At 47.9% G+C, this 10,720-nt stretch overlaps 1 protein-coding gene across 3 annotated transcripts in view; it reads right to left on the minus strand.

Moving 5' to 3' along the window:
* Positions 1-10,720, minus strand: part of CLCN5 (chloride voltage-gated channel 5) — a 24,375-nt gene extending 13,655 nt beyond the window's left edge. The window contains exons 1-2 of one of the 3 annotated variants that reach the window (XM_042477834.1): positions 10,614-10,720; positions 4,980-5,138 (exon numbers count right to left, since the gene is read on the minus strand). The gene's annotated coding sequence lies outside the window, so the exon portion shown is untranslated. Of the gene's footprint in view, positions 1-4,840; positions 5,139-10,613 lie in introns of all 3 variants that reach the window. The other 2 variants (XM_042477832.1, XM_042477833.1) reach the window with 2 other exon arrangements.

The following is a 10,720-nucleotide window of genomic DNA, read 5'->3' on the forward strand; positions in this document are numbered from 1 at the left end:
TCGAAAAAGGCAATTTTTCAAAGCTTTGGTGCTTCCGTTCGGCAGCATTGTTGGCTTTCTGTCTGTGTCCCAGAAGCACACTTATTGTGAACATACACACCATGTTCCCATGTGCCACCCTCGCTCAGTGCACCAAGGGACAGTTTATGGTCACAAGCCGCACAACACACAAAAAGGCATCCTAGGGTCTTAAGGCAGCCCCCTTCCCCTCCATGCCAACAAGACCAAATACAAGTCTGCCGCACAACAGTGCATAACCCAGCCACAATTTTTCTCCCTGGACACACACAAAAAAACACCACAAGGAGTCCTCTCTGTGGGCTGCTTCTTAATTCCCCAGGAATGAGAGCATTACCACAAGAGTCAACATAGGAACACACCTCTGGCTTTTGGAGTAAACAAGCAAAGTGCAGGGAGATGGGAAAATGAAATGAACCAAACTCCCATGGTTCCCTCTTTTGTTTTAAATGCAGGGAAGAGGTCGAGCAAACACACACAAAAAAAACACCCTTCTCCCAATCCTTCCCAGTCAGAAATACAATAAAGGGAATATTTTAAATAAATGAATGGATTTCTGTTGACTCCCATCCTGTGAAAAACGCTACCCAATTCTGTCCGGTGAAGAGGGGTGCTTTTAAGCCGCAGACCTCCACGACTGGGACCGGCCAGCCAGAGAGTCGGGTTGCAAGATCTGACCAGCACACTTGTCCATTTCAATTTGGACAGACGCACCTAAGGTTTAAATTTAGCTTCCCTATTGGGCACAGAAAATAGAGGACATTGCCGTGCAATGACCCTTTTGCCTCCCTGCCCTTCTGCATGCCAGATTCCCTTTGGCTTGCTTTCCCAGACACCAATTTGTGGATAAAGGACACTTTGTTCTGTGCGCAACCATTGTGCGGAGGCATGCTTGTGGCTGAGCTAATAGCCACCGTTCAGTGGAGCATTGTTTGGAGCAAAGGCAAGCCCCCATGCTGACTCCAGCATTTCCAGCAGCATTGGGCCACAGCAACCCATTGGAAAAGCACCTTCATAGTCTCCCTTTCAGCCCTCATCCAGAACTAGCTGCTTGCTTACACTGAGCCAGCTTCTTACACTGGATGGCCCAATCTAAACTTTTCTCAGTTTTGATACACACAAAGGGATAAAGGGTGGGTAGCCACACGTCAAAACTACCCAGGATGGCACAGCGGCTGAACATCATCTTTGAAGGGTAGGAGGCAGGAGATAACTCTCGCATCAACCATACCCAAGGCAATTTTCACTGGGAAGGACAAAATAAGTATGACTGGTAAATTACAATCAAGCCAGACTCCAAGCTGATGTTTGCCAAGAGTGCAAAGCATTTGGGAGAGGGGGGTTTCCACAAATTCACCCACTGCTTTGCAAGAGATTCTAAACTGGGCGGCTGCCTCTCTGCATTCTTGCCATCTCAGCCCTTAAGGCCACGTCCTCCACGTTCAAAAACTTCCTGGGAGAAGCAGCGGCCTCCCTCCTCTCTAGAGCCTGGATTCAATCCAAAGTGGAGGCTTCAGTGGTCATTCACTACCAATGGAGGAGGGGGGGAAATGCTCAAGAAGGAACTTCAGACAGATTCTTCAGAACACCATAATGACCAGGAAATCTTCTCAAGAGAACATTTGAACAAGAAAAACTGGAATTTCTCACCCTACACGTCTCAGGTGCATTTCTTAAGGGATGTATGCAAGGAAGAGAATGTTTCACAGGAGCCAAGAAAGCTATCAGCCGAAGAATGCATCCAACTGATTCTCAACTTGCTCTGGCTACCAACTTTGTTGTTGTCATTATTTGCCCTCAAGTCAACTTAGACCTGTGAAGGGGAAAACTCCAAGTCACCCTGCTCTGGTCTTGCAAACTCAGGGCAGCCATTGTGGCTTCTTTGATCTATCTGTAACATGGTCCTTCTCTTTTCCTACTGCCTTCCACCTTACTGAGCACTAGCGTTTTTTCCAAGAAGCCACATCATCTCACGATGTGTTCAAAGTGCAACACACTCAGTTTAACCATCTTCATTTCTAGGGAGACTTCTACCAACCTCCTCTTCATATTCATTGTACAGTGGTCCCCCCACATTCACTGGGGTTAGAGGTGAAGGCCCCCCATGAATGTGGAAAAACCACAAATAAAAAAACTCTATTCTTTTTACCTAAGAGAACACCTCTCTAGGAATCTCCAGGTCCCCTACTGCAACTTGGTGGTCAGTATCTGTCAGACACTGACCATAGAATCTGCCAGAGGAGCTACAAATGCCTAGAGAAGTGTTTTGTCAAGGAACAGCTAGGTTCTCCTGCACAACTCTATGGTCAACTTCTGGCAGAATTGCGCTGGAGGACCTAGAAATTCCTAGACAGAACATATGAATCGAAACTGCAAATAATCAAATCCGTAAAAGTCAAAGCTGCAAATGTGGAGGGCCAACTGTAGTTATATGCCTTCAAGTCAACACTGAAGATTTATAGTGATCCTATCCTAGGATATGCTGGGGATGGGTGGGTGGGTTCTGAGAGGTTTTCCTTTTGGAGCTGCGGGTCTTTTAGTATGCTTGGGAGGCTTCCACACATTTTTCAGACACAAAACACCTGAAAACTGCACCAAATTATTATAATTATTATTTAATTCAGAGAAGATCTGTGGACTTTGGGGGGGGGCTGGAGGGGATCTGCAAAAGTGGGGTCTGCAGTTTGCCCACCCATTACAAGTAGCAGCCACGGTGGAGCCCAGTGAGGAATTGGGCTGCTGTTGGGGGGGGAGAGGAGGAGCCCTTTGTCCCCAGTTGCAATGCAAAGGAAATGCCCTCCTATCACTAACACAGCTATTTGGCACAGAGAAAGGGGTTTCAAAGTCACCACCTAGTATTTCGTGAAACAGTTTGGGCAATCCCCTTGTACAGGGTCCCCAAAAGGGAATGGACTATTAAACCCCTTATTATTATTTTATTTGCTTTAAAGCTCTTCGCTCCAGATTGGGAAGTGTGTTACTGACTTTTGTGGCGGCGGATAAAACCTCCGGCTGTGTGCTCAGTTAGTAGGAGAGTGTATTTCTCAAAGTGTTCCCTTTGCTCAGAGGATGCGATCAGGAGACGCCACTTCTTGTTTCAACTTCTAAGAACCCTGCCAAGAGCAAATGGGGGAAACTGAGGGAAGCGTGGAGGCAGCCATTTCAAGAGGTCCCTTGTCTCACTTATTCAAGCAGAAACTTTCCCATCCACGCCACGGCCTCCTCGACACCAACCTGCTGAAGTTCATCACTGTTGATCCTTCCAGCTCTGTTGCCAAATATTTAACCTAAAGACACCTGAAATTTGCAGTGCAGACAAATGTCGCCTACAATGACCTGTCGGCAGCATCACCAAGTGCTTTCGCGGCCGGTTGAGATGGTGAAGCCCTGGCTTCAAGGGGACCCAAAGGAACGGAGCAATCACAACTGCTAAGCAGGATTTCTGCAGAGAATTGAGAAGCCCAGTCCTACTTCTGTGTAAACTCAAAGCCACTAAGAAAGCTGCAGGGGAAGGAAGCTGGCAAGTCAGAGGCCCAGAGAAGAAAAACTCATTCTTTTCCATGGCTAAGATGGTTTTCAGTCTGAGTGGACAAGGGCAAGCATTCTCCAATCAATTCTGAAACTACAAACCCTAGGGTTCCACAGAACAGAGCCCTCACAGTTAGTGGTATCAAACTGCTATAAGTTGTGTTGTGCGTATGAGCATGGATCATGACTCTGTGCCAGTGTACCCAACTGAGAAGCAGGCACAAGGTTAAGAATCACCCCTTGTTTGGATGGTTTGGGATAAATATGACTCCCTACATGGGCTACTGCCAGCCCAGGATCCAATACAAATGCCGTTCCCACCAAATTGTTCCTGTTGTGGCCTAAAAACAGGTGGATGAAGGCCCCAAGTGTTCCCAGGAGCAAAGACCCAAGCAAGAACCGCACTTGGCCCCTTCTGCTGAAAATCCTTCCGTCTCTTACCCAGGTGTGCCAAAAAGTCTCAGCAGTCGCCATCACGATGAGAAGACAACTCAGAGCAGGACCTCTATTCAGGTTCCACTAAATGCACACTTAACCGGCATGCAGTCTCCCAAAAACTTTGTGGGGAAGATGAAGGAGTGCTAGTTGGAGCAAATTAATGCTCTGAAATCATCACACTGGCCACCAGCAAACTCTTTGGAGCTTAGCCTGTAATCTGGAGCAGAAAAGACACCACGGCAAAACTAAAGCGTATAAAGCAACTGCTGAAGTGCTTTGGGCGTGCAAAAGTGCCAAGGCACGAACAGAAAGAGGTGGGATGTTCTTGCACATTCAGACACACTCAGGGTGTCTGCAGAAGGGCTAACCATAAATCTCAGCAAAGATTGAAGGGAGCTGGTTTTCTAGGAAACCCAATGAAGCAGAAAGAGGCTGCAAACAACTGTGTGGGTTGCTTTTCATCTGAAATGTTTTCCTGCCTCCTTGACCATCTGTGGCCGCACTGAGTTCCTTCCGCTGCTGCGCTGACTAAGCCCAAACACTTGCTAAAGCACTGGGGCCATCCATCCATTATTATGGAAGCAAGGAGTCAGCAGCTTTTGGGTTTTATTTTAATCGAAGTGTTTCAGAACTGCCCTTCACCCTTAACAGGTACTAGGACATCAGACAAAGGAGCAAATGGGACGCAGCCAACCGGGCAGCTCAAACAATATTAATAAAGATCTGAAGAAACACAATGCCAACCTTACGGTTTCTGGTTAAAGGCCTGGAACGTAGGCTCCATGCTTTTGATGGTGTACTGTTGAATAAATACAGATCATGGACAAAAAATGCTGCAGAATCAAGTATGCCTTACCAAGAACTGTAGAACTGGAAGGGCTCCTAAGGGTCAAATAGCCCAATTCCCAGATGCCAGGGTAGAAATCCGCTGCTAAAACCACTCCAAGTGGTTCTGACCTCGACTGAAAAACGTCCAAAGAAGGCACATCTCTCACCTTCTGAAGTAGTCTGTTCCACTATCGAAGCTTAATTCCTCTATGTGCATAAAGTGTGCAAACTAAGCTCCTGCCTATTGAGAGTTGGAGGTGCTTCAGATGAGCAAATGCTGAGGAACTTCTTCATCTCCTGATGAGCTCCCAGAGGCGGCCAGATTGCTAGAGAGGAAAAAGAGGGCAGGATTAGATGACCCTTGGGCCTGATCCAGCACAGCAGCCCTGAGGTGCTGGCTGCCAGGTGAAATGGGTGGGCATGAGGGTCGCCCTGCCTTGCCTTGCCCTGTCCTGCCCACCTGAGCCTGGATTGAGTTTTGTGCATCCAAGGGAGCTTTTGCCTTGGTTCGGATAACACACCTGCCATTCCCAACAGGTGCTTTGAACGCCAGTTTGTGAACCTGACATACCTCCTGCTGGGTCAGACCAAGGGGTCACTTGGCTGAGCATCTGCCTTGACCAGTGGACAGATGGAGGCTTATGAGAAGCCTACAAGTTGGGCACACAGGCAACAGCTCTTGTCCCACCTCTGAGACACTAAGGGGTAGCACTTGTGAGCCCAGAGGTACTGTCAAGCCATCACAGCTGCTCAGAACAAGAGAAAGGCCCTCACAGATGAGTGCAAAGGCCCAGGGCTCCATTTCCCACCACAGCAACCCATTTAAGGCTCCTGCAAAGGCCCAGAAGTAAGAACCAAGGGCTACTTGCCATAGGTCCTTCTCCCACTGCCATTCCAGGGACTGGCTAGCATTATATCCAGCAAATGCCATACAGGAACCATGAGGGCTTGGTAACCTGGTGTCTAATTTTCCCCCCTTTTGCTAGCCTTTCTACTTTAGTAGCTCTACCTACCTACATCCTGTGGCAGTGAATTCCAAAAGCTAATTGGATAAGAGGTGCTTATCACGTCACGTGTGTGTGTGCAAACTACTTAACCAACGATGCCAGGATGTTTGTGTTGTTACCAGCAACCTTTCTGACAAGGGCCAGAGAGCTAATCATATCTAATTGCTACCATGGGTACTTTCTGCCTCTGATTTTACTCTAATCCCAGGCTTTAAAATGAAGCCCTCTATCACACTGACCTCAGTCAGAGCATGAGGAAGCGGGTGGCGATCTGTGAAAGTTCAGACTAAAATAAATCTGTCTTAAAAGCGACACAGGATCATGCATGCACTGCATGATCCCTTCTAACTCTCCTGCCAGTCAGAAGACCTGAGTCCTGACAGAAGGAGTGTTGTTTCTCCCACACTAAATCCATATTTCATAAACCTCTGGTCCTCTCCTCCCCACCACCACCTCCTTTTCTCATCGAGAAGGTCCATCATCCACTTGGGCCGGTCATGAGGTGTGCTGTTCTTGGAAGCCAAGAACTCCGGAGCCTGAGCGCATAAGCTCTAAATGTAGGTCTCGGGATCCCAGCCTAGATTCCAAGCAGCCCAGGGAAGACTGTAAACAAGATGCCAAGGAGCCCAAACAGGTTTTTCCATCTTGGCACAATGTTGCACGATGCTTCTTCTCCAACAATCCACCTCCAAGGGCCCTCACATCCCGCTTGCCGCACTTAAATATTCAGGAAGTCAGCGACCTGGGCTGGCAACTTCAGGACTGGTACTCAGAGCCCAAGGGAGGGAACTCAGAGGATGTGCAAAGTGAAGGGTACAACGTGTGAAAGCCAGGACTGCGGAGAGACTTGAATGGAGGGAATTGTAGGTAGACTTTGGAGCCAAGATGCAGACCCAGCATGTGCAGTGTCTCATTGGAAGTGCTGCCAAGACCCACAGTTTCATCAGCAAGCAGCTTTCGTCAACTTTCCTCAGTGCACTCTTGCTCCTCACAAGGAGAGAAGTGAAAAAGGGAAGTTTGCCAGGGGAAAGCATAGAAGATAGGACTGTCTTGGCAACTCTGCCCCAGGGCCAAATGGAAGGACGTTGCCAGCAGAAGTGGGCACGGGCAAGGCTGCACCTACTGGATGGCATCCCATTCCCAACTGATAAGAAACAACGCACACGTTGTGTAAGATTATGGAGCAACAGGAGTGGGGATGTTGGGGAGAGGCAGCGTTCCCTCCAAATGGAAAAATGGCCGAAACCAAAACTTTGATTGATTGGGGATGCTTTGATTGAGATTTTCTGCATGGCAAAATGGAGTTGGACTAGATGGCCCTTGTGGTCTCTTCCAACTCTATGATTCTATGGTTCCTCTAGCTGCTGAATTACCTTCTAAACAATAGTTTGGGGAATCTGGGAGTTGTAGTCCAAAAACAGAGACAGGGACATTTCCAAACATTGTAAGCCATCCTCAGAAATAACGCATGTTCCCCACATGGAACAGGATAAAGCACAACACCTTGCGGTCCAGGGGTGCAGCCCTCCCCATCTCCCCTCTGCACCCACAAACAGATCTTGCAGTGCTTCAAAAACCTTCCAGCCAGAAGAAAAGCACAAAAAGTCTGTGTGTTTTCTGTGGACAAGGGTGCCTCTGCCACAGCAGCCTCTCTTCCAGTTTCCTCCGGCTTCTCTCTGTAACCAGGTGTCTGCCAGATGTTTTGGCCTCTGCCTCTCCTCAGCCCCACCAGCCAAGGAATACCATCCAAAACATCTGGAGGGCACCAGCTTGGTTGAAAAAGACCCATCTATGTGCCACAAACCTCCCCAGGGGTTCATGACCCACCTCTTCATATCTCCTATCTTTGGGTAGAGGATATTTGCTTCACAACTTTTGGACTCCACTAGACCCTCCTCTGCTGGATAACATGATGGTGGTAGAAAGCTCCATAACAAAATCTGGGATCAAGAAAGGGAGCAATTCCTGCAAGGGATCAGCTCCTTCTGCCCAGAACATGGACAGATGTGTCAAAATCATGCCAGGAAACACAACTTCCTCTGAAATTTCCACTGAAGCCAACAGCTCCAAAGCAATCCCACTCCTTTCATAGGAAACCAGTTGCAACACACATGGCTACTAATTCCTGACAGGAGGCTTTTAAAGATTCAGAGGCTGAATTTCTCAATCCTATGAGCCATTATTAACACACAAAACAGAAGCAGAAAACGCATTGTGAGAGTGGAAGGAAGGGGAAGACGGCCAATTTCAATTTCCAGATAATTGTGCATTGCTTTGGCTGTAAAAACAGAAAGCCATCAGACAGAGCTGACTGCAGCCATATCAGCAACAAAGTACTGTAGTAATATGTTGAGTTTGTGCCAAGGTTGAGTTGTAGGGCCGCTAGAAACGTGAAGGATCAGAAAGAAATTAACCTGGAAAAATTCAGGGTTTCCCCCCCGTTTTCCCCCCAAAGCCATTTTCTTCTTGGAAAAATTGAAAAAATGGGCCATATTTTCTTTTTAAAATGATGAATGAAATAAATTTAGGGTTTGCTGGAGGATGACAAAGTTGTTAGAGGAAAAGGAGATATCGTGGTGACTCTTTCCATGCCAACTGACCGGCCGCAATGTCTTGCTTTCAGGCTCTCTCGCTTGGTGAACCACATTCCATACCTTGGAACACAAGCACCAGGAAACAACACTTTCCAAACCTGGCTGGAAAACCTCAGACTCAGACAGATCTGGGGGAAACAGCTCACCCATTTCCAAGCACAGAGCTCTAAGGACAAGATGGCCAGAACCAGGGGCTCTTCAGAGCGGCTTCAAGCTTTTCCTACTTACCTTTTGGGAAAACAAACACAAACATCAACTAGAAGTGATGTGCCTCATGCCTTTGCGTGTGGTGCCACATCGATTCTTTCTCCTTTAGAGACGCGTTTATAGCAAACCTTGCAATTTCACCCCTGCCTACCTTGGCAAAGCGTGAAAACACCTCTCCCAAGAGGAAGAAGAGGGAAAGCAGCGATGCGCAGATCCATCCCAGGTTGCAAGTGTCAGGACCACATCATGCCACAACCGTCCTCCCTCTGTGCCCCCAAAGCCCACCAAACTCTGCCGGTGCCCGCTGCACCTGGGCCGTTTTGCTCCATTTTGGCCTGGCACCACACTCCGGATACAGCTCTTGGCTGAGGGTGATGGTGACCGCCGGCTCTCGACAAACCTAAACACCGCACAACACATGCGGCAGAGCAACAAAGCCCTTGGACCAGAGGCCGGGTATTTAGGCAAATCCTTCCAATGCCAGCTTACAATCACTTTTTAAAATCTGGATTAAACACACGTAAAACAAAATCATGTCATAATCCTAAACAACATAAACAAACATCACAATCATCAAACAAAAAATCATGTTCTGTGCAGCATAAAACACGACAGAAAGATGTCCAATGTGACGTCGGAAGCTTTCATGGCTGGCATCCCTAGTTTTTGGTGGGTTTGGGGGCTCTGTGGCCGCGTTCTAGAAGAGCTTATTCCTGGCGTTTCGAAGGCATCTGTGGCTTTGGCATCTTCGGAGAAACCAAAAGGCCTTTGCAGGGCTTTGGATGTCCAAACAGCCCCATCCACACAGTCAGCCTGGGCTGAACACGCTTATGGCACCCTTCCGATGCTTACAATGCCAACAGAGTAACTATATGGCACCCTGTATTTACTCTAGGTCTCTGGTAAACCTTAGCCGCTACGCAAACAAATCTTTAGGCTCCTCAAAACAAACAGGAAAGGAAAAACTGAGCTGTGATAAGCACTGGAGAAATAACCCGCTTTGGCTCTGCTTTAATTGTCTTGGGCCAAGGCTATGGAATTCTGGGAGCAGGAGTTTGTTGTGGGGTCCAGAGTGGAGTAGACACCGGCCACAGAACTGCGCTGGAGGAGCTACAAAGGCCTAGCAGAGTGTCCTCTCTAGGGGTCTCTAGGGCTTTCAGCACAACTCTATGGTTAAAGTTGACCATAGAGTAGGGAGGGAGGAGGACCTAGAGATTCCTAGAGAGAACGTATTGATCAAATCCGCAAAAGTCAAAGCCAGAAACATGGAGGGATGAGTTTTTATACATATATATATATATATATATATATCCCAATGCAAATTAGGAAGAACTGACATATAAAGACAGCCGGTTCTGTGTGTATATGAGTGTGTAAATGTATATATATAAATGTAAACCCCAATGATAGGGTCACCGGTTTAGAGTCACCATAAGTCAGAAATGAGTTGAAGACACACAACAACAACAACAACAACAACAACAACAGCCTCAGAAGCCACACTCTCTCAGCCTCAGACAACGGCAACCTTGACAAGAAGGACACGGCTTTGAGGCACACAACAACAACAACAGCAACAGCAACAACCAAGTGGGCTTCCTGAGGGGCTTTCCCTTTTGGTTTCCCATCGCCTCGGCTGGGGATTCTGGGAAATGTAGTCCAGGCGCTTCTTCTTCCCCAGTTTGGTCACAAAAGACTGTATTCACAATGGGAGAATAATAACCCAGTTTAAGTGCCTTGGGTCAATGCTGTGGGATTCTGGGAATTGTAGTCTGTTGTGGAGTCCAGACAACAAACTACAATTCCCAGAATCCCACAGCATTGACCCAAGGCACTTAAACTGGGTTATCTCCTCAGTGTGAATGCAGTCAAAGAGTGACAGGAGGTGAGGAGGTCAGGGGTCAGAGTAGCCCTGGGGGATTCTGGGAGTTGTAGTCCTTTCTAGGGAAGCGCTCCCTCGCTTGGGGGAGGCTAACAACCCTCCCTTCCTCACCTTCTTCACGGGGTCTTCTTCCTCCTCCTCAGAGGTCCCTCCACCTGCGAGTCGAGGGGGGGCGCCATTCAGACGTTCACGCAACTCCTCGTCACGTGACCCTGAGG

The sequence above is a fragment of the Sceloporus undulatus genome, chromosome 7, assembly GCF_019175285.1.
Source record: "Sceloporus undulatus isolate JIND9_A2432 ecotype Alabama chromosome 7, SceUnd_v1.1, whole genome shotgun sequence".
NCBI lineage: Eukaryota > Metazoa > Chordata > Lepidosauria > Squamata > Phrynosomatidae > Sceloporus > Sceloporus undulatus.